The sequence below is a fragment of the Diabrotica virgifera genome, chromosome 5 (assembly GCF_917563875.1).
Source record: "Diabrotica virgifera virgifera chromosome 5, PGI_DIABVI_V3a".
Classification (NCBI taxonomy): domain Eukaryota; kingdom Metazoa; phylum Arthropoda; class Insecta; order Coleoptera; family Chrysomelidae; genus Diabrotica; species Diabrotica virgifera.
Window position 1 is genome coordinate 15,981,318 of NC_065447.1, and position 23,419 is coordinate 16,004,736.

Consider the following 23,419-nt stretch of genomic DNA (forward strand, 5'->3'; position numbering starts at 1 on the left):
TTTATCCCAAATATTTTTAAACTGCTCTCGTTTTTTTAATTATCGTATTAATAAAGTCATCAATTTGTCTTATACAAAGTGCAATACCATTTGATTTCTGTAAAATGTCAAATAAAAGATCAGTAAATGGAAATATCTCTGCAAAAAATGTAAATCGAAATATTCTTTAAGCGAATGTATGTAATACCTAAGCACCCCATAGCAGCAGTAACAGTCGGAGCATCTCACTTTCGGGAAGGCGATACGACGAGCGCTTCCATGGCATACCAAAATTCGCGCGACTAGTGGCTGCGGTCATTGAACCCTGACCAATTTTAAAAGGGACAACTGTATGACAAGCGGCGATTTTGAGATGCGCTTCTGCCAGGAGTGGACCAAATAGTTGAATTGTGTGCATATTGAGTTCGTTCGTACGCGATTAATTTTTAATATTTTTCAATGCCTATTGGCTAGGTAATATGTAGATTATTTGGATTAGGGAAAAAATTTTATTATTAATATTAATTAATAATATATTTTCTTATATCGACGAATAAATAGGGAAGCGGCGCTTCCCCCGCTTCCATGGACCGCACGCCTCTGGTTTATCATCATCATGCAGCCTCTTCCGTCCACTGTTGAACATAAGTCTCTCCCATTTTTCGCCACTCTGTGCGTCTTGTTGCCATTTCTTGGATATTCGTTTAATGTCGTCCATCCAGCGTGTTGGTGGTAGTCCTCTGCTGCGTTGGTCTTCTCTTGGACGCAAGCAAATTAGTTTTCTGGTTCATCTTGAGTCTTTTAAGCTCGCTACGTGACCTGCCCAATTCCATTTCAGCTTGGCTATACGTTCGACGGCATCAGTGATACCTGTTCTTTTCCTTAGGTCTTGGTTCCCTATTTTGTCTTTTTTTGCCACGCGAGAATTGATCTTATTCAGTCATTATTGTTTTATTTGTCTATGTACAGAATAAGCCAAATAAAAACGGAACATACGCAGTTAATACAGTGTATCGGAACTACGTTTGAAATAGTCTACCAATATAAAAGTTTGACAAACATAAATCATAGCAACTCAACTACCTGTCTTCTTTTAGGCTAAGGCTACGACCAGACAAGCGACAATTTACGGCGCCATAAGAGCAGTAAAATGAATCGCGAAAATGGGTCCTGGTAAGAAGGATCTGGGTCCAAATTTGTAGCTCATCTAACCACAACAACGACCGAAACACTGTATTTACATCTCGCGGCACGCCATAATTTACATCTCCATCTGGTCATGATTTTTACGGCCGCTTCATTTTACTGCTCTTACGGCGCTGTAACAGTAGTAAAATGAAGTGGCAGTAACTGCAGTAAAAAACATGGCAAGACGGGGATGTAAATTACGGCATGTCGCGAGATATAAATACAGTGTTTTGGTCGTGGTTGTGGCTATATGAGCTACAAATTTGGACCTAGGTCCATTTGTTTGCGACACGACGCTGAAGATGGACCCGTTCGATATTGCTTCGCGATATTTTACAACTCAGTCTGGCCATCCACTACACTCACCGCGGGACCAATATTCGTGCTTCATTTTACTGTTCTTACGGCGCCGTAAATTGTCGCTGGTCTGGCCGTAGCCTTAGCCTAAAAGAAGACAGGTAGTTGAGTTGCTATGATTTATGTGTGTCAAACTTTTATATTGGTCGACTATTTCAAACGTAGTTCCGATACGCTGTATTAACTGCATATGTTCCGTTTTTATTTGGCTTATTCTGTATACGTCTTCGCGTCATATAAAACTGGTACACTTTTTTTGCCCAATGTCATAGCCACCTTTACTTTACAAGCCATGAAGAGGAAAAGGCAACGTCGCAATTGATGACGTCCGTAGTCTGACTTTCGGACTACCGCTTTCGAAACTACGACTTTAAAGTACAAATTCTGGTAAAATTTATAGTATTTTTTGAATCGAACAAGAAAATATTATTAATTGAAAGTATAATATTAAAAGTAATTCCTTGTACGTAACGTTTATTATACAAAAAAAAACCAATAACAAGAATATAAACGGGATTCATTTTTTTCGAATCCTAAGAAAACTAATAAGTATTTTTCAAAAATTTAAACGCAGAGTGAAAGATTACGTTAGGACCAAGGGCCCAAAGGCCCTGAAAACTTCTATGTTTATTTTAATAAGTTACAGGGGTGAAAAACTGGGAAAATTTAGTGTGATTTTTAGTTTCAAATATGTCATTAAAAAAAAACTTTTTATTCATTCTAAGGGACTTTTGGCCCTCGGTAATAAAGTAATCTTTTATTCTGCGTTTAAATTTTTCAAAAATACTTATTAGTTTTCTCAGAATTCGAAAAAAATGATTACATTTAAAATACAGGCGTCAAAATTTTTCATTTTGTTCCTTTCCCCTTAAAGCTTGTCGCACTGATTTGGAAACACCCTGAATTGATAAATAACAAATCTAGTTGTTAAACATAAGCGAATTAATCAAAAAAACAGAATGTTAAGAAAACCGGAGTCTATAGTTGGGTTTTAATTTCAGTATTTTATAAATGCCCGGTACACCATAAAAATTTAACTGGTTAGCAACAATATTATTACAGCGGTATTGTTAAAGACTTAGGCTATAACATATTAAAAAAAATCACTTAAATCTGCCAACAAGTTTAGGAAATATAAGACATTAAAAATGACAAAATTTTTAAGTGGACGGATTTCTATATGCAGTGGCGTAACAAACTCCGTCGGGGCCCCCCCGCAGAATTTGAAATGGGGCCCCTTTTAATCCGGGAGCAGTCGCGCCGTTAGAAAACATCCAACTTTTTATCATTTTCCGTGATAAATTAATGAACAATTTTGCAACATGACTTTCCACTTGTAAGTGCCTCGAAGAAGATTGTAGTAATGCTTAGGATTTTTTTTTAATTTTTTTTAATTTCATTTTTTCTGGTGGAATTTATGGCTTTGGTGGGAACCAATTAGTTTTAAAATTGTTAGAAATAGATATTTTTAACATAACAAGCAAACAAAAATATTATAAAATTGAAATTTGTTTTAAATTCGTATTGTTAGATTTTGTTCTACGCGCGACTGTTTACGTGAAAGAAGTGAGCGCGACTGCTCCCGCGTTAAACAATTACTAAATACGACTTATTTAATAAAAACTTTTTTGTGTTAGCGTTATCATTCACTGTTCATAAAAACTTACATTTCTCATCTTTATCGGTATACAGACCCATTCCAAAAAAGTGTGTTTGCGTAGCTTGGAACCTATGGGAAAATTTACAACGAAGGAAAAATACCAGATGATTGGTTGGAGTCACTGTTTATAACATTACCAAAGAAAAGCAGGCCCACCAAATGCAGCGATTTTAGACTAATCAGTTTGATGAGTCACACACTTAAGATACTTTTACGTATTATACAAAACCGAGTATTCCTTCTGTGCGAAACTAGAATGGGTAATAAGCAATTTGGATTTAGAAATGGTCTAGGAACTAGAGAAGCACTATTATGTATGCGCGTTCTATTACAAAAAAGTTGTGAATTCCGAAAGAACGTTTATGTTTGTTTCATCGACTTCGAGAAGGCATTCGACCGAGTACAACATGATACACTTTTCGATTGCCTGCAGGCAGCAGGACTTGACCACTACGATATAAGACTGCTGAAATACTTATATTACAATCAAGTAGCCTCTATCCAAATTGGAGACAGTCGTACTGAAAAACTGCCGATAAAACGTGGAGTACGACAAGGTTGTGTTTTATCACCCACCCTTTTTAATCTATACTCTGAAGAAATCTTTAGGGAGGCTTTGGATGACAGACAAGAGGGAGTAAGGCTAGGCGGAGAAGTAATCAACAATATTAGATACGCTGACGATACAGCCATTCTTGCTGAAAATTTACAAGATCTTCAGACACTACTAAATCTAGTCAGTGAAGCAAGCTATCGGAGAGGCCTTAAAATCAACATTTCAAAAACAAAGTGGATGGCAGTTGGAAAGATTAATATAGATCAAGGTCAGCTTTCTCTTGATGGAGAGGAGTTAGAACGGGTAAATCATTTCAAGTACCTTGGCAGCTGGTTAAATGTAAATTGTGACTCTGATGAAGAGATAATAACTAGGATCGAAATATCACGGAAGTCTTTTATGACCTGGAAACCAGTTTTATGTAATAGAAACCTGTCGATGAATATTCGAAAGAAGGTGCTGAAATGTTATGTGTGGTCTATCCTATTGTATGGTTGTGAGACATGGACGTTAAAAACCACAATGCTAAACAAAATAGAAGCATTCGAATTGTGGTGCTATCGACGAATCCTAAAGATATCGTGGGTTTCGCACACTTCCAATGAAGATGTTCTTCAAATGATGAATTCGGAACGTCTGCTCATAAGCATCATAAAGAGGAGAAAAACAGAATACTTCGGCCATATAGTTAGAGGACCTAAATACCATCTGCTTCGCCTTATAATACAAGGAAAAGTGGAGGGAAAGAGATGGATTGGTCGAAAGAAACTTTCATGGCTGCGTAATATTAGACAATGGTGTGGCTGCACAGTAGAAGAATTATTTCGCGCAGCAGCCAATAGAGAGAGATTTCAGGAAATTGTAAACATGATGACGGCCAACGTCTGAATACAGACACGGCACCTAAAGAAGAAGAAGAAGAAGGCGGAAAATGCATTTTACAAAGTGCATCTAAAAAGTGTTCAAAAATAAAAATTCACAACTCAGAAAATAATCATGGAAATGAGTTAAATTTTTATGCTCGTAAGAGGTAGGTAGGGGAGATATGCCTGAGACGGCATACTTTTTTTAAATGTTTTGTAATCGATAATCGATAGAGTTAGACATGTAATAAAAATCAAAGTCAGTGCTAGGAACATTTACATAAATATAACATTATTTTTTAACAAGGTACATATTATAGTTTTTTTCTGAAAAAATAAATTGTAAAGTATTACATGTGCCATCTCACCCACATACATGTGGGTAAGATGGCATACCCTTGAAATAAAGGCATTAATCTCGACTCATAACTCACAGATAATTTTTTTGTAGTCTTGGGTACACCAGCACATTCGAAATATGACCATTTGCCACAAATTTGGCAAGGTTAGTCATTTGGCACATCTTAGTCAGGTTTTTCGAGAACGAGATAATGAAAAGAGGCCATTACAAAAAATGCAAGCAGCATCTTCCTCGTCACTTGTCTCAACATCGACGGAATCGATTTTGTCGGTTCGAATTCCTCTTAAAACGACCCATAACTGTAACGACAAACTTCAATCATATAACAAAATTAATGCAGTGTAAAAACCCATAAGTGTGAGATGGCATACCTATGCCATCTAATCCACCTACTTACTATGCCATCTCAGGCAACATTGCATTCATACCGTTTTTTTAACCTAATTTTTCTTAAGCACATTTTTAAGATATAAATCGATACTGGCGTGATAGGCATAAGGTAAAAGAACATCACAAAATTTAAAAACTTAACTCAGGTGTAAAGACTCGCGAATTATAATGTGATACAAAAAAAGTCAATAAATATTTTGTCCTACTTAATTAACATTCCAAAGGCTACTGCTGTCAAAATAAAACTAACCTGCATAAGTTCAACAATGTTGACAAATTTTAAGTTGAGGAACTGAAAACTGTCACACTAGGCACCAAATTTGGAATAGTTTACGAAAAACGCGTGATATGCCATCTCAGCCAGTATGCCGTCTCAGGCATACTTCCCCTACCTAGTATCTACTCATAGTACTAGGCTCTAGTATCATCCATTTCGAATAGATTTCAACCTGTGTATGATTATATATAATTGTTTCTCTTCATTGCGTCATAGGCTTGTTTAAAGTCAACGAAAATATTATTTAGAATTTGTTTTACTTTGAAGAAGATAGAGCAAATAGAAAATAATATATAACAACCTTAAAATTCAAAAATTGGAGAAAAACACGAAACAATTCAGAAAAAAGAAGGATCCTGGAACAGTCCAGGAGCCAAAATAGTTGGTGAGTAAGTGATGATGATAATCTTAATACAATTTATTTTTTTTATTGAGAATAAGCCACAATTTTACTTAAAAAATAAATTTATTTTGACGTTTCGATTTCTACTTTCGAAATCGTTCTCAAAATATAAACCGTTATCGTTTATGGTTTTCTGTCTTAGGAGTAGTGTTTCAGTGTATATAAAAGTTTCAGCATGTTTCAGTGTATATAAAAGTTTTACGAAGGTAGCCCACTCTATCGTTTTTTGACTTAAACTAGCAAAAAATAAACATTTCGTCATTTTCACGAATCAAATAGTAAATATTACATCCTAGTGCACTGGCGTCATCAACATCCAATTACTACACTTCTTGAATATGATAACCGTAAGAGATTACGTTTATTGGAGCAATAAACGACTAGATTTGTGTTACAAGAAGTGCACACTTAAATCATACCATTTGTCGTTGCTGTCTTATTATTCCTTTTTACACTGAGAAATTATTTCTTATGACCTTTTCGAATTCAATTAACAAACATTCAAAGTACTAAAACTCGAAGAAGTACCACAAAGTTTTTTATTAAAATGGTCAAAATAGGACGCGTTTCGGCTCAGCACGAGCCATCATCAGCTTAAAATACAGGAACAAAAACAAAGGACTGACCAGATCAGGAAGCATTCAGGAAGGAGGAAGAATCAACTAGTTTACATGACACATATTGTTACACAAACATTCATCGTTATTGGTGTTAAGCGATTTTCAACATTTTGTTATAATTAAAACAGTAAAATTGTGTAAGACATCTACATATGGAAGAACCATCTTGTGAACAGATCAGGTGTGACACCTGATCCTTGCGTACGAAGGATGCAGAATTCTGTTCCAGAATCCAATAGAAACCTACAAGAATAAAAATTACAGTGGACATTTTTCTCGATAATTTCCCGTCGTCAAGTCCTTCGTTGCTACGCAAAAATGAACATTCAGTGACATTAATGAAAATTAATGTTTTACAACTTGCCAAATAGAACACCATGAACAAGTTTAGCAAATATTCAGGCGAAGATATCAAGAACATATTAGTTAAAATGATTTAAAAACAGTTTTATTCATGAAATAATCTTACCGAATTACACTCGAGCATTTAAAAATTACCGATTTGTTTGGCCCACGTGACACTTAAACACATTATTTTACTCCCCTTCGGGTCGTGAATTGTCGCAAATTGTCAAGCAAATACGTCGGCGTTGTGACGCTGATAAAACTCCAAAACGGTCATTTATTGGGCTATTATTCATGCACTGTGTTTATGACAACTTACAATTTTCATCTTTAGTGGAATAGAATAAAATAGAACGAAAATTAATAATTGTTTCAAATAAAAAAAAATAAATAAAAAATAGAAAATCTCCAGGAGAGGACAGAATATCGAACGAACTCCTAAAGTACGGAGGACGAAATCTAACTAAACAACTATTAAAACTAATACAAAAAATAATAGAACAAAACAGAATACCACAAGAATGGAGATCAAGCATCCTAATACCTCTCTTCAAAAAAGGAGACAAATCAGACCCGGAGAATTACAGAGGGAATAACTTATTAAACACAACATTAAAATTAACAACAAAAGTGATAACAAACAAATTTAATGAAATTATAACATTAGCAGAAGAACAACAAGGTTTTAGGTCGGGAAGGTCATGCACTGACGCTATATTTATAATGAGGCAAGTTCAAGAGAAATCGTTGGAATACAACAAACCGGTATATTTATGTTTCGTGGACCTTAAGAAAGCATTTGACAGGGTCACATTAAACGACGTTATCCACTTGTTATACTCGAGAGAGGTACCTCTGGGAATAATTAAAATGATAGAAACATCTACCAGAACAACACAATAAAAGTAAAAGTGGAAGATGAAGTAACTGACCCAATTGAAGCCGGCAATGGGATAAGACGGGGGGATTCCTTGAGTCCTTTATTGTTCAGGTCAAAACGGTCTTTGCCAATACTTTATTATTCAACCTTATTATGGACGAAATAATAAAAAAGTAAGAACTAAAAAAGGATACCAAATGGGAGAAAAACAACTTAAAATAATCTGCTATGCGGACGATGCAATACTAATATCTCAAAGTGAAGATGATTTACAACGTATGCTGCACCAATTCAACATAATCGCCAGAAAATTTAACATGTTAATTTCCTCAAAAAAGGCAAAATGCATGGTTATAACAGCAGATCCAATAAGATGTAAATTGGAGCTGGAAGGTCAGATAATAGAACAAGTGATGGAGTTTAAATACCTAGGCATCACACTATCTAGCTACGGAAGACTCGAAACAGAAGTGGAAGATCAAGTGAATAGAGTAAACAGAGCCACAGGTTGCCTGAATGACACAATATGGAGAAATAAAAATACCGGAAAAGAAATGAAAGGCAGCATTTACAAAACAGTCATCAGACCAATAATGACATACGCGGCAGAAACACGACCCGACACAGAGAGGGCCAAAATATTGCTCGAAACAGCGTAGATGAAAACCCTTCGAAAAATCGATGGTAAGACTCTATGGGATAAAGCTAGAAGTACAGATATACGACGGAGATGCAAGGTGGATAACATTAATAACTGGGTAAGAAACAGAAGAATAGAATAGAATGTAGTCAGGACAGCGAGAGACGGTTCCCCAATAGGAAGATGATCAGAGGGAAGACCACGAAAACTATGGAACGACAACTTACTAGAGGCACATTAAACAAACAGACAGAGTCATGTCTATACAAAAAGAAAAAGAAGAAGAAGAAAATTAATAAATGATTACATTATTGCATAGTATGATATGAACAACTTTCTTCGTGCACTCTGCACTACTAACTACTAACTATTAGCGAATATATGTACAATTTTCTTAATACATGTCTATCTGATGGGCAACTTCAATTTCAATACAGCATTGCTTAAAAAACGTTGCGCATGTATGCTTAAAATAATATTAGACAAAGCGAAAACGTCGGGTTCGTTGGGAAAAAATATTCCCATGAGATAATTCCCATTTGCATAATCACATTCGTGAGATATGAGACATCCCAGAATAAGGTTCAAGAAGTCGCCCACGTGAAAAGTGGTCCAAATTTTTTTTTAACAATTTTTTTTTAATCAAATTGCAAAAATCAACAATTTTGGCCCGGACAATTTTTTTGTAGGTTTTTTTAGACCATTCTGGATAAAAAAGGTCTCTTATAATTTTTTTCTAAAGTTGATCGTTTTTGAGTTACCTATAAGCAGTTTAAAATTGAAAAAAAGACGAAAAATGGCGATTTTCAAGGCTTAATAACTCGGTTAAAAGTTATTATTATGAAAGTCAGAAAGTGACTAAATCAAAGTTTAATGCCCCCCTACAAGATCCTGAAGAAATTTTTGTCATTATTTTATTACTAAGCTGTTATTTTTAAGTAATAATAATGAGCGCTATGCATGTGTTACGCGGCCGCTGAGTGCGACAGAGATGCCATTCCCGCAGTCCAATTGTGCATCTTACTTGCACTCACATTTACAGCCGCGTCAATACGATCTAACCGGCCATTGTTATTAATTAAAAATAACAGCTTAGTAATAAATTTATAACACAGATTTCTTCAGGATCATGTAGCGGAGGCTTTTAATTTTGATTTAGTCACTTTTTAACTTTAATAATAATAAATTTTAACCGAGTTATTAAGTCTTAAAAAGGGTCATTTTATATGACTTTGCTTATAACTCGAAAAAGATCAACTTTAGAGAAAGATTATAAGAGACCTTTTTTGTCCATAATGGTCCAAAAAACCTAAAAACAATTTGTCCGAGCCAAAAATATTGATTTTTGCAATTTGATTAAAAAAATTGTTAAAAAATAATTGAACCACTTTTCCCGTGGGCGATTTCTTGAACTTTATTCTGGGATGTCTCACGAATGTGATTATGCAAAAAAATCTCATGAGAATATTTTTCCCAACGGACCCGCCGTTTTCGCCTTGTCTATATAACAATAACACATTTTTACATATTATATAAGATAACAAGATGGGGCCCCTGACATATTGGGGCCCCCCGCAAGCTTCATGCTGCGGGTCTTCTGTTACGCCTCTGGGTTGAACCTTATTCTCCATATACCATTGTCGCAAATGGGTCCCAGTATCCTCCGTAATATCTTTCTTTCAAGGTTGCTACATGTAAAAAGACAAAAAGATACAAAAACAACAAAGAAAATATTACAATGGAAGCCGATAGAAAGACGAAAAAAGAAAAGTCCAAAATGAGATGGTTGGATGACGTGGAAGACGACCTGAAAAGTATAAATGTAAGACAATTGAGGAGAAGGGCACAAGAGAAGACTGAATGTAAGGACATAGCTAGCTAGACAGGCACATACACATCCAGGGTTATGATGCCAAAAGAAGAAAAAGAAACAGTGGATACGAATGGTGCAGGTGCAGGATAAACATCAGTAGAAGTAATTGGAGGAGACCTATGTCCAGAAATAGGTAGAAATCTTCTGAAGCAGAAGAAGAAGATCAAAAACTTGTACTTCGTGCTAAAAATCCGATATTTCATAATAATATGTTGAACCAGTTGTTTTTCTCAGTGTAGAACATTCGGCTAAAGAGTGTTTATTTTTTTAAAATCAATTGTATAAAAATAAACATTTCTTAAATGCAGCATTACTGTGTAATCCAACATTAGATAGCCTTATTTTTGTCAACAAAAACATAAATCCGTTGCGGATTTGGGGATTTGAAAATCAAAAAAGATTAACAGATAAAGAACCGAAGCAAATAATAATGCAAATGCATCAAAACGAAACTTTAGTATAGATTCAAAAGTTAACTAAAAACGTGGTTGAAGCTTCAAGGAAGCAGTTTGACTAATATAGCTATTATTTATTTATAATTATCGATTTAAAAGTTTTTCGGTATGGATAAAAAAATTCAGAAGAAACGTTTTTATAATGTTAAGGTGAGCTTTCATAACTTTCAGTAAATTTGTTAACTTAACTGTAATATGTTAAAAAACTATCACATACTTTTGATTACATTTCTTTCTTCTTCTTACGGTGTCTATCCGTTCCAAATGTTGGCGATCAGCATGGCTATCCTAACTTTGCTTGCTGCTATTCGGAATAGTTCGGTTATCGATGTATTAAACCACTTTCTCAGGTTTTGAAGCTAAGATATTCTTCTTCTCCCTGGTCCTCTCTTGCCAAATACCTTGCCTTGAAGAATGAGTTGCAACAAGCCATATATCTGTTCATTCCTCATAACATTGCACCAAGGTACTCTAGTTTGCGCTCTTTGATGGTGTTAATAATCTCGCCATCATACCTCCCCACAATATCTCTTATCCACCCACAATACCTCTTTAGTATCGGTTACCACTTCCTCTATCCACCTCTTCCTGGGTCTTTCTACTGGCCAACGTCCCACCATAGTTCCAGTAAGCGTTCTACTAGGTGTTTTCTCATTATCAATTCTTATAAGGTGACCTGTCCAGCGCAAACTTTGTATTTTTGCATAATTATCTATAGAATGTTTTTTGTAATATTGATAATATCCTTCTCAATATCTTTCTGTCAAAAGTATTCATCATCACGTAGCGCTACAACCCTGTTTGGGTCCTGGCTGACTGTACAACTTTCTTCCAATTTGTTCGGTCTTCCATCAACCTAGGGTCAAATGGGATGTTCATTTTTCGGAGATCTGCTTGAATGTTATCTCTCCATCGCATTCTAGGACGTCCGAGTGGTCTTTTGCCTGTAGGAATCTCCTCCCATACCAGTCTTATAAGTCTCTCGTTATGAAGTCTGTGCACGTAGCCTGCCCATCTTAGTCGCTGTGATTTAATTTCTTGCACAATGTCAGTGTCATTGTAGAGTTATTTTAATTCGAAGTTGGTTCTGATCCTATACTGGTTTGTGTTAATGTCGTGGTGAGGTCCGAAAATTTTTCTAAGTATTTTTCGTTCAAAACGTCTGAGCTTTTCTTCGTTTGATTTTGTCATGGTCCACGTTTCGCAACCATAATATGTTAGTACAGGTCTGACGATGGATTTATAGATTTTGATCTTGGAACTTCTTGTAAGATTTTTTGATTTTATAAGCTTATCCAGTGCGAATAGACAGCGATTTGTTGATTGGATTCTGTCTTTTATTTCTTCAGTAACATCGTTGTCAGCTGTGATTACGGCCCCCAGATACTTAAAACGTTGTACTCTTTCGAAATTGAAGGTGTTGACCGTCACATTTTGTCCTATCCTGTCTCTTCGGTCGTTCTATTTATACACATATATTTCGTCTTCTCTTCATTAATCCTCAGCCCTACTGCTCTTGTTGCTCCTTCCACCTTGTTGAAAATGGCTTTTGTGGATAGGATGGAGTCTCCAACGAGATCAATGTCATCTGCGTATGCTAGTAATAACTTGGGACCTGGAACCTGGTAAGTATTTTATCAAAAAAATACTATTACCAAAAATATAGCTTATAAAAAAGTAAACCAATGATGTAGATATATATATAAAGTCTGTAGACTCCGTAGAAGCAGAGTTGCAGCTAATACAAAGTGGTTTCTTAATCGTCAAATTCCAAATCAAATATTTCAACGTGAAATAACCAAAAAATCAAGCACTTTTCGGGTAAGACTGATTTCAACTTTTTTAAAGAGGGTATTTTAATTTAAAAAATGTCTTACATGAAAAGTAAGTTACGATCAAAATAATGTTGGTCCTTTTTTTGTTGGTATTAGAATCCGAATTAAAATTAATCGTTACCGCTTCACAAATTACTTTACTTATGTATTTTTTTTTATAAGATCTGTAAGACTCATTGGTTCAGAGTGCTTATTTTTGAAAAAGCTGTAGTTAAATAGAAACGAGTCACTAATCCGGGTGTATGCATTTTGAGCAGCTCTTAATCAACTTTTGTCTTCAGGAAAGCAAAAAGTCCAAAATATTTACAATAGCAAAACCTATATTATTACTACTTGAGATTTTTGCTATCACTAATAATTTTTAAATTATTGAAAAATTTTTTTTTCAAAATTAAAAAAACAATAATTGTTAGCTACTTTAAAACCCAATTTTTTTCAAAAATGAGCACTTTGAACTTTGAACCGATATAACTTACAGATCATAATATAAACAATATATTATAAGTCAAGTAACTTGTGAAGCGATGATGAGTAATTTCATTTCGATTTGGAATTTAACAAATAAAACAAACTTTTCATTAGCTACGACTCTGCTCCTACTGGGTCTACAAACTTCGTATAGGTAGGTATACACCACTTTTTTCACTTTTTTATAGGCTACATTTTTACTAAGAATATTTTTTTTGATAAAATACTTTTTGAGTTATTTGCAAAAAAACGTCTATAAACATAGTATTTTTTGTTGAAAAATACACTGGGGTACAAAATTAACCGGACACCTTAAAAATGGGTCATTTTTGATGTCTCGAATTTCCTAAACCTGTTGTCCGATTTAAGTAATTTTTTAATATGTTATAGCCTTATTCTTTATCAATATCGCTGTAATAATATTGTGGCTAAACAGGTAAATTTTCATTGCATACCGGGTGTACCAATGAACCTGTGTTTTTTTCTTAAACTTCGCATCACCCTGTGGAATATTCTAGTATTTATAAAATACTCAAATTAAAACCCAACTATAGCCTTATGTTTTCTCAACATTCTGTTTATTGATTCATTCGCTTAAGTAGGACCATAAAAATGTTAGGAAATTTAACAACTAGCCATGTTCTCTATCAATACAGGGTGTTTCTAAATAAGTGCGACAAACTTTAAGGGGTAATCCTACATAAAAAAATAATGACAGTTATGCTCTTAATGCTTTATAAACCTATGTCCGCAAATGCTTCATTTCTGAGATAGAGGGTGTTGAAATTTTTCTTACAAACTGACGATTTATTTATTGCTTAAAAACCAGTTGAGCTATGCAAATAAAATTTGGTGGGTGTTAAGACGTAGTTATTGTACATTTTTTGACATACAAGTAAAAATTTAATATTCACCATTGGCGCGCATACGGGTAATATATGCCCTCATATTACCCCTATGCGCGCCAATGGTGAATATTAAATTCTTAGTTGTATGTCAAAAAATGTGCAATAACTACTTCTTAAAACCCATCAAATTTCATTTGAATACCTCAACCGGTTTTAAAGCAATAAATAAATCGTCAGTTTGTAAGAAAACTTTCAACACCCCCTATCTCGGAAACGAATCATTTGCAGACATATCGTTGATAAAGCAAACTGCCATTATTTTTTCATGCAGAATTGTCCCTTAAAGTTTGCCACTTATTATTTAAAAACACGCTGTATTGATGAAAAACATGGCTAGTTGTTAAATTACTTAACTTTTTTATTATCCAACAGAAGACAGAAGCGAATGAATCAAAAAACAAAATGTTGAGAAAACATGAGGCTATAGTTGGATTTTAATTTCAGTATTTTATAAATGCTAGAATATTCCACAGGGTGATGCAAACTTTGAGAAAAAAACACAGTTTGATTGATACACCCGGTATACAATGAAAATTTAACTGTTTAGCAACAATACTATTACAGCAATATTGCTAAAGAATAAGGATATAATACATTAAAAAAATCACTTAATTCGGACAACAGGTTTAGGAAATTCGAGAAATCAAAAATGACCCATTTTTAAGGTGCCCGGTAAATTTTGCACCCCAGTGTATATCCACTCGCAAATAACTCGAAAAGTATTGACTTAATGAATAAAATCTATGGAACTAAAGTTGCTTAGAATTTTTAGTTAGTTTATCCAATTTCGGACTTATCTTGAACGTGTGTTTTATTCACCACCGAGAAGGGGTGAAATTCATTCCCAGGGCAAAAGCACGCATCGGCACAATATCACTTTTTTCCTTTGACATGTTAGCTATGTGTAGGTATGCCAAATTTCATGCCAATCCAAACGGTTCTTTAAAATTTGTAGCAAAGACCGTGAGTAAATGAACTATATACAGTACGTAAATCGTTCAGCTGGACATAGGGAATATACACTGAGAGAATTGTGGCAACTGCGCTAACCTGTGTTCCTTGAAGCTTCTGTTCGAGTACGAGTTATTGGTGCGATAGAGCTGTTAGAACGAATAAAATGAGTTGGTGTTGAAGCAAGGCTGTCCATAAGTAAATCAAAAACAAAGTCTACTTTAGCTAATTTTTAAAATATTTTTTATTTAAACACTAATTTCAAAACTAAACAGTTTTCCCATTCCCTTAGGCCAAAAATATTTAGCTACTACATTGTCATATTTTGACGTTTATTTGTATCAGTCTAAACATAGAGTTATATATTAGCATAGAGAGAGTATCATTCAGAGCGAAGTGACGACACCATCTTTTTTATTTGGATTAGTGCTGTTTCACTCTTACACATAGTAAAGCTGCTACAGTTGTCCTCCTCTTCCGTGCCTATATTCACACTGAATGTCATCATAGATTTTCGATACAATGTGTTAGAAAGAGATGCAGCAAACCAGTCCATGAGATCTTGTCGTCAGGAAGCGCGGAAGGTAGGCTCCCTCTATGGTAATATATACCTCTATGAGTCGAAATGAATTGTCAATTTGGAGGTTAATTCCCCTTAATGCTAACAACCATTTTATCATCGAGAGAGCTGGCCCTGGATTCCGTGCACTGTAGATATCTACATGTCGCTTTCTATTGGTGTCAATTTTCGTAAAAATATTTGAATTTTAGCTTTAATTGAATTATTTTCTAGTTTTGCTAGGTTATACTCTAATTGATGCTGAAGTGAGACTTAGTAAAACAAGAAAATATTTGAATTAAAACTAAAAATTCAAATATATTGACATTAATAGAAAGCGATATGCGCAGTGTCAATATATTTTAATTTTTAGTTTTAATTCAAATATTTTCTTGTTTTACTAAGTCTCACTTCAGCATCAATTAGAGTATAACCTAGCAAAACTAGAAAATAATTCAATTAAAGCTAAAATTCAAATATTTTTACGAAAATTGACATCGATAGAAAGCGACATGTAGATATCTACAGTGCACGGAATCCAGGCCCTGAGTTGCCACAATGATCTCAAAATAATACAATGCATGTTTTTATGAATCTAAATATATACAGTTTATGTTCCCTATGTCCAGCTGAATGATTTACGTACTGTATAAAGTAGCTTGAGTTTTTATAAAAAATATAGGATATATTTTATGATATATTATTATGATAATTTATATTTATTATGTTTATTAAAAACTTTTGATATACAATGTGTGTTTTTATTGGGCGGGCGGGGTCCGCATCCCAACTGGAACCAGGGCCCGCTGATCTATCGTACGCCACTGCTTTCACCTTTGGGGAATTTTGAAGTATCTATAAGTGAATAAAAATAAGAATAATATAAATCTTTATTAAGAAACAAACATAAATCTTAAGTAATACATTTTTATAACACAGAATTTTTCAGAATGTCTTTTTTCAAATTTAATCTACATCTAAAACGTATGCAACTAACAATACAGGCAGACGTATAATTAGTTGAAAGAATCTACATTTACTTAAATTTAAAAGCTTAAATTGTTTTTGTGTAATCAATTATTTAAATTATATAAAAGGATTTCCTGGGCTTCGATAACAATTTATATCTTATTTTAAATCTTTATGTAGAACATTTTTGTCAATCCTTTGATGTCATTCTATGAGTCAGGCCGACAGTGAATTGGCAACCGCAAACAAAAAGAAATTCCCCCAAAACAGCTGTTTTTAACAACTGACCAAATGAACGTTGAGTTGACTGAAAGTTGCTGATTATGGTTATAATTGATTTAAAAAGTGCATTAATGAACTATTTTATGTCTGAAAGTGAATAAAGTGTAGTGAAAAATTTGCGGTACAATCATTTAAAACTGGTGAGGGTTAAATTTAAAGCGTCTAATTAGGTGAGTACGTCATAACCTTGTTTTTTTCGCATTGGGTCTAGAGATTTATTTTCTGAGGTGTATTTTTATTGTTCCTACTGATTTACCTTGGTTTCTTTAAATAAAAATGGGTTTGCTGACATTAGTCTTTGTCGTTAAATGGTTGTCCATTTATATTATGCTCATTTCACTAGGATTATGCTCATAATCCTTTAGGATAAATGTCTCAACATGCATTTTTTAAAATGCTCAATAAACATGTTCTTTTAAACCATGTGACTGGCTTGATTCTTCATACATTTTCATTGTTTTGTATTGTTGAAAAAAATTTATAATAAACAAAAGTGTATAAATATTTACACAAATTTAACTTGTCAAACTTTAAAAGGATTAATCCTTTCATTCTTTATGAGTTAAGGAAATAATTAATTTGTCTTATTATATTATACCTACTTATATTTAGGATTGTGCTTTTGAAAGCTGTTTAAGTTGGATTTTATTTCAATTTGAACTGAACACAGTTCAAGTTGAAGTTCATTCATGATCCTAAATAAATGTTAGGTTTATTTGAGTACATTCTGAGAGTTCTTAACAAAAATTGTCCTACACCATACCATAATTAAATTACATCGAATATAACAAGAGAAAACAATATTGGGGATTTTAATATACAGTAAGCGCCACACTACTAGATATATGGGTAGGTACCTAATTGCTATGTTAATGGGTTAATCCGGTCTGTTCTCAGATCTGACTTTCATCCCTGTCATGTTAATGTCAAAAAACTATTCAAAATAATTGTTTTTACATACAGAAAATACATTAATTAATAGTATTGTTACTCTGTTTTAAAATAACTTTATTCAAACACCAAGAATATTACAATACTTTAAAACTTTTACAACTTTATCAAAATGACAACTCTAAACGTCAAGTACAGCTGATCTATTATTTGTCAACTTTCTATGTTAATATTCAGTTTCAGGTCCGGAATTTTTCGTTTATTATAAATTAATAAATGAAGATAGTTTCTGTCCTTGTGGGATCGGTACTCACCGGAGGGACCGCAGACGTTCGGATACAATTAGAGTCTCTTTGCAAAGACAATGACGTTGACTTTGCAAAGTAACAAGACACTTACTCAACACACACACTACACATAACACTAAGTACCTCTTGTGGTGACTGGCTGAATGACATAAAGTCCGTGCCATTAAATAAAAAAAAAACAATATTCAGTTTCTATCAACGAACTGTCAACACTGATGGAATGGCCCCGTCCCATTCAAACAGTGAAGCGAGATTGGTGACAAAATACAAGAGAGAGGTCCTAGAGAGACAGAGAATTTGTCAGGTAAAATTTGCTACAACTACAACCAGAGTAGCCAGATGTGATTTTATAAATCCCCCACTTAGACCTAAAATTCCCTCAAATTACCCAAATTTAAATTTTTGCTGCATTTTAATAAAATAGTAGTCAAATGTAGAGAACAGTAAACAAAAATTATACTACTTATCAACAGAGGACCCTGGAAATAATTCATAGGTCCTATCTTCTTTGATTATATGAGAGTATAATATACATTTCTGTGTGTACATTCGCAAATTTAATTTCCCATGACCCCTTAAAATCATCCATAATTTTCACCCCAAAAAATCTCCCAACCATTTTTGCTTAGAGAAGTTCCCCTATACGCTTTCAAATTACCCCAAAATTGTGGGAAAATACCCCATTCTGGCAACCCCGACGTACCTGACTAGCACTGTCAATTTGTTTGTTTACGAAAGATGGCGATTATCTTCCCTTCTTTACCTGATTATCTTCTATCTCATCCTGGCGCTATTAAATTCACTTTATGGCGATTCCATCAGTGTTGACAGTTCGTTGGTTTCTATACATTTTCTGACGTTCTAAACGTCACTAGACATAATAAACATTGCAACAAGTGAAGGGTCAAGGACTGCAGTAGCTCAATGTTTCTATGTATCTAGTAGGGTGGCGGTTACTGTATACAAACCCTTTAAAAAATATACTTACTGTATACCTAATAATGCAGAGCAACATACCTTATAACATTCAGAGAAAATATAAAACAATTTTGATCATACAGTAAAAGCAACACTTTTTGCAGAAATTAAAATATGTATGTGTAGAGAAATTTCTTGTTTATTGCAAATATAGTTAAATAAATAAATAAATAGTTTATTTACGGTTATACCAATTACAATAATTACAATCATTAAATAATTCATATATTAACAGTTTTAGAACTCAATAATAATTACATACAATTTACACAAAACAAATGAATAGAATAAATACCTAAATGACAGTTTACAGTGACAGCCTGCATTGTACAGTGGAACCTCGATTATCCATCAGGGCACCGGACCAAGGGTATGACGGATAATTGAAAAGACGGTTAACAGAACATAAAAAAAATAAAAATTCTAGGAATGTCAAGGTTTTTGCTCAAAGTGACTGCAGAAACACCTTTCTTTAATTCTGCAATAATTTCTATTTTTTTTAATTGACAAAACAAGACATTTTCTTTTAGATGCTCCAGATGTGGAAGGCTCCATTTTTCAAAACTTAATTGATCAAACGACTAAGTGACACAATAAATGTTCGAATTTGAATCAAACTGAATTATGGTGACACACAGATATTGAATGTAATAATTTATTGTGCTGTATGTGCGTTTTTTATTTTCGACTTGCGATTCTAAAAATTGAACTCTAAAAACACGGTATTATTTATCATTCATTACCTATTTAAATTGAAATTTAATCCAGAGCCCTGCATAAGAACAAAAATAATATACATAAAAATTGCGGTGGTGGAAGAACTGCACGTGTACATTTCAACGAATTTCATTTGGCTTATCGCAATGCCCAAACAAAATAAATTGATGACTAAATTTATACTTATGTAGTCAATATAACTTATGTATGGACCCTGACGGTTAACAGAGGTGACGGTTAATAGAGAGACGGATAATCGAGGTTACACTGTATTTAAAAATTTTTTTTTTTAAATATTTTTGAAATCTATTCTATATAGTTGACTATTCAACTATATAGTTGAATCCACTTATTAGATACCGGTTATAAGAATATTCAGGTTTAAGGAATAACAATTTGAGGACCCAAAATGTTTCTAGTACTTATTTAGCTACCAATGATCGGTTATTAGAATATCCTGGTTAACGAAATATTTTTGTTTGGCATGAAGGCTATTCTAATAAGCAGGTTCGACTGTATGTACATTCTTTAATTGTTCCAAAGATTTATTCTTATAATACATTTAGAACTACCCTGTATTTACTTTTAAATTAGAACACTTCTTCCCCACTTACCACACTCAAGTTGCATGGATTTATTCACTCATTTGTCGATTCTAAAGTTGCAGTGTAACTCATTCTCAAAAGCAATGTTGCCAATTTTAGCGATACCTAAAGTTACATCTAATCTAACCTAATCGGAAACTTAACATATGGTATGTCAAGAGTTATACTACCCTACTAAGCAAAAAGGGTGTATCTACATTTTTTTTGAAAAAATTTGATATGAATGGTTCATTTATTAGTCATTAAATACATCTTCATAAGCTCTCCAAGGCCACATAGAAACTGTGGAACTTCTATGTTCTATGTAAGCCACATAGAAATGGAACATAATAAATTGGACATTGGACCATACAGTAATTGAAAAATATGTAGAATCTTTCAACCCCCATTAATATCTATTTATGCGAAATATGAATATCTGAAACAATATAAATTACATATCTCTCCCTTTCGCTTAGTAGGGCAGTATATCTAAGGCAATAAATTCGCTCTTCAATCTAATCTAAAATCTATTGATTTTTTTTTATAGTATTTGCTTCTCAATCATGTTCCCAATATACTTTCATGTACTGTTTCTTTTATTGTTAAGGGTAAAAGTCTTCTATAGTAAAAAGAGTAAAAAGACACAGACGTCATATCAGAAATACAAAGATATAGTGATTATAAAAGAAGAATACAGGACAAATTCATACAAATAAGATGAACTAGCACTATAGGTACTAAAATCAAATAAATATCCACTAGAAATAAACAAACCAAGACACATTGAATGTTACAAGGAGCACTCCCAAATCATGATTTACAATTTATCCTATATTGTAAATTCCAAATCATGATTTGCAAAGTTTATACATTGTAAATCATGATTCGGGATTACTCATCGTACCATTCAACGTATCTTGGTTTGTTTATTTCTGGAACATCTTTATTGTGATTTTAGAGCAGAATATAAATTACGGTATTTTGGCTATTGAAAAGACTCTTTAGATTAATCAACAACCACAACATTTTCAAAATAACATTATCAGAAATTGAATTTAATCCAATTCAATTAATCTCTGTAAGTTTTGAGATAAATAGTTTATTGACAAATGTGCCATTAGATTGTAAAATTAATAAGGACCAAACATATCTGCTCTAATGGAACTAATAACATTATGTCGTACTGATCAAAATTATTCTCAGTTCAACAATAATTTCTATAAACAAGATTTTGGCCTAGCAATGGGCTCTTTATCTCCATTATTAGCAGAAATATTTATGGAATAATCTGAAACATATATTATTTATTTATTTTTTATTTTATTATTTATTTTATTTATTTATTTATTTTTTTTTTCATATATTATTTGTTAGAAGAACAAAATAGGTATATTTATGGCGAAGCTGTATAGGTGTTTTCTTCATGTGACCTTATGCATTTGAATTGATAAAGCAATTAAACAATAAAAAGAATAATAAACTTTCATCAAACCGGAATATTACGAATAATCACCCTTTGTGGAAGCTTTGATCTTGAAGGATGCTACTTATACAAAACCAAAGTACTTATATAAAAAACCAACAGATACTTAAAACCTTCAAATCGCAACATGGATACAGTACATAATTATGATAGAGCCGAAATCACTTGTTCCAATGACAGTGCCTTTTTAGAGAAGTCAAATTTAACATAGATAAGATATCTTGATAAACAATAGTCCAGTCATTTTGACGAAAATACTGCTGAACCTTTAAAAGTCATACGAACAAGCTGAATTTAGCTTAGAATGTCAATTTTGGGATTCCAGAAAAGGTGCAAACACTTTGCCACTCCTACCTGCGGGCGTTCCCCCTAAATCTTACGTGAGGAAACGGAAAACATTGATTTATCAAGAATCTGTAGGTACAGTTACGATCACTGAATAGTTTACACCTTAATTTTCAACGAAAACTTTTCGTTTGTAAATTCGCAAAGTCTGTGTGTTATTGCGTCGCCGCTCCTGCAATACCTAGAGCCGATTTACCGATGGACTCTTATGTAGTTGTGTCTTATGAATTCAAATCTGAAAACGGCATTTCGATATCTCTAACCATCTTCGAGATAACCGACCTCAAAGTCTAAAATGTGACGTCACAATCCTTTTATTTTCTTCGGATACACCAAACGTCATCTGAAATCGTTGCTATTAGTAAGTAGGCTAGTTTTAATCAAAATTTGTTAAAGCAAAGCATAGTGTGTGTGTGTGTGTGTGTGTTTAGATTTATGACCTTGGTTTGAACCAATTGGCCAGCTCAAATTTTTTTTTTTTTTTTTTATTTTCATAGACACAATTTCCTAATTTTAACTGATATACATTATATTTTAATAATCACAAACATATATTACATACATTACATTAAAAATACATACTAATAAAACACTATTACTAAATACTTATACTAAACCACTAATTGATATTAATTTTTTTTTTCTTTTTTTTTTCTTTCGCGATAAGACCTAAACCCGATTCATCCTCGCGGAGGTTTAGGCCTTCTTTGTGATTTTTTTGTTTTTTTTTTTTTTGTTTTTTTTTTTGTTTTTTTTTTGTTTTTTTTTGTTTTTTTTTATTTTGTTTTTTTTTATTGTTTTTTAATATTTATTTATTTTTTTTTATTATTTTTTTTCTTTTTTTTTTTTGTTTTTTTTTATATATATATTTTTTTTAAATTTTTTTTATATATATATTTTTTTTTAAATATCAATTTTCATATTTTTTAAGTGGTTATAAATAATTTTATACAAATTTATATTTCGTGTACATAAAATGGAATTTAAATTGGTGGGGAGAGTAACTCCTACTGTTTGTAGATTCTTATATAACTGTTGATTCAGCATCTGGAAGTTTGCTCAATCGAAAATCACATGCTCTAAAGTACCCAACTCCCCGCATGTGCAGTTTTGAGAAGTGGCCAACCCTAGTTTATTTTTGTGAACTGGATATATACCATGTTTGTTCCTTGCTCTATTTAAGGTTTTAATGAAGTGCCGATTTGTAATGTCGTTAAACCACGGTTTTCTATAAATTTTTGGTTGGATATCATGAAATCGTACACCTTTAAGAGATATATCATATTCCAGT

The 23,419-nt window shown here is 33.1% G+C and overlaps 1 protein-coding gene across 6 annotated transcripts in view; it reads left to right on the top strand.

Moving 5' to 3' along the window:
• Nucleotides 1–16,525: 16,525 nt before the first annotated feature.
• The window catches only part of LOC114332468 (kinase D-interacting substrate of 220 kDa B), a 239,411-nt gene continuing 232,517 nt past the window's right edge, over nucleotides 16,526–23,419 (top strand). For all 6 annotated transcript variants that reach the window (XR_007698415.1, XM_050652311.1, XM_050652313.1 and 3 more), the window contains exon 1: nucleotides 16,526–16,989. The gene's annotated coding sequence lies outside the window, so the exon portion shown is untranslated. The remainder of the gene's footprint in view (nucleotides 16,990–23,419) is intronic.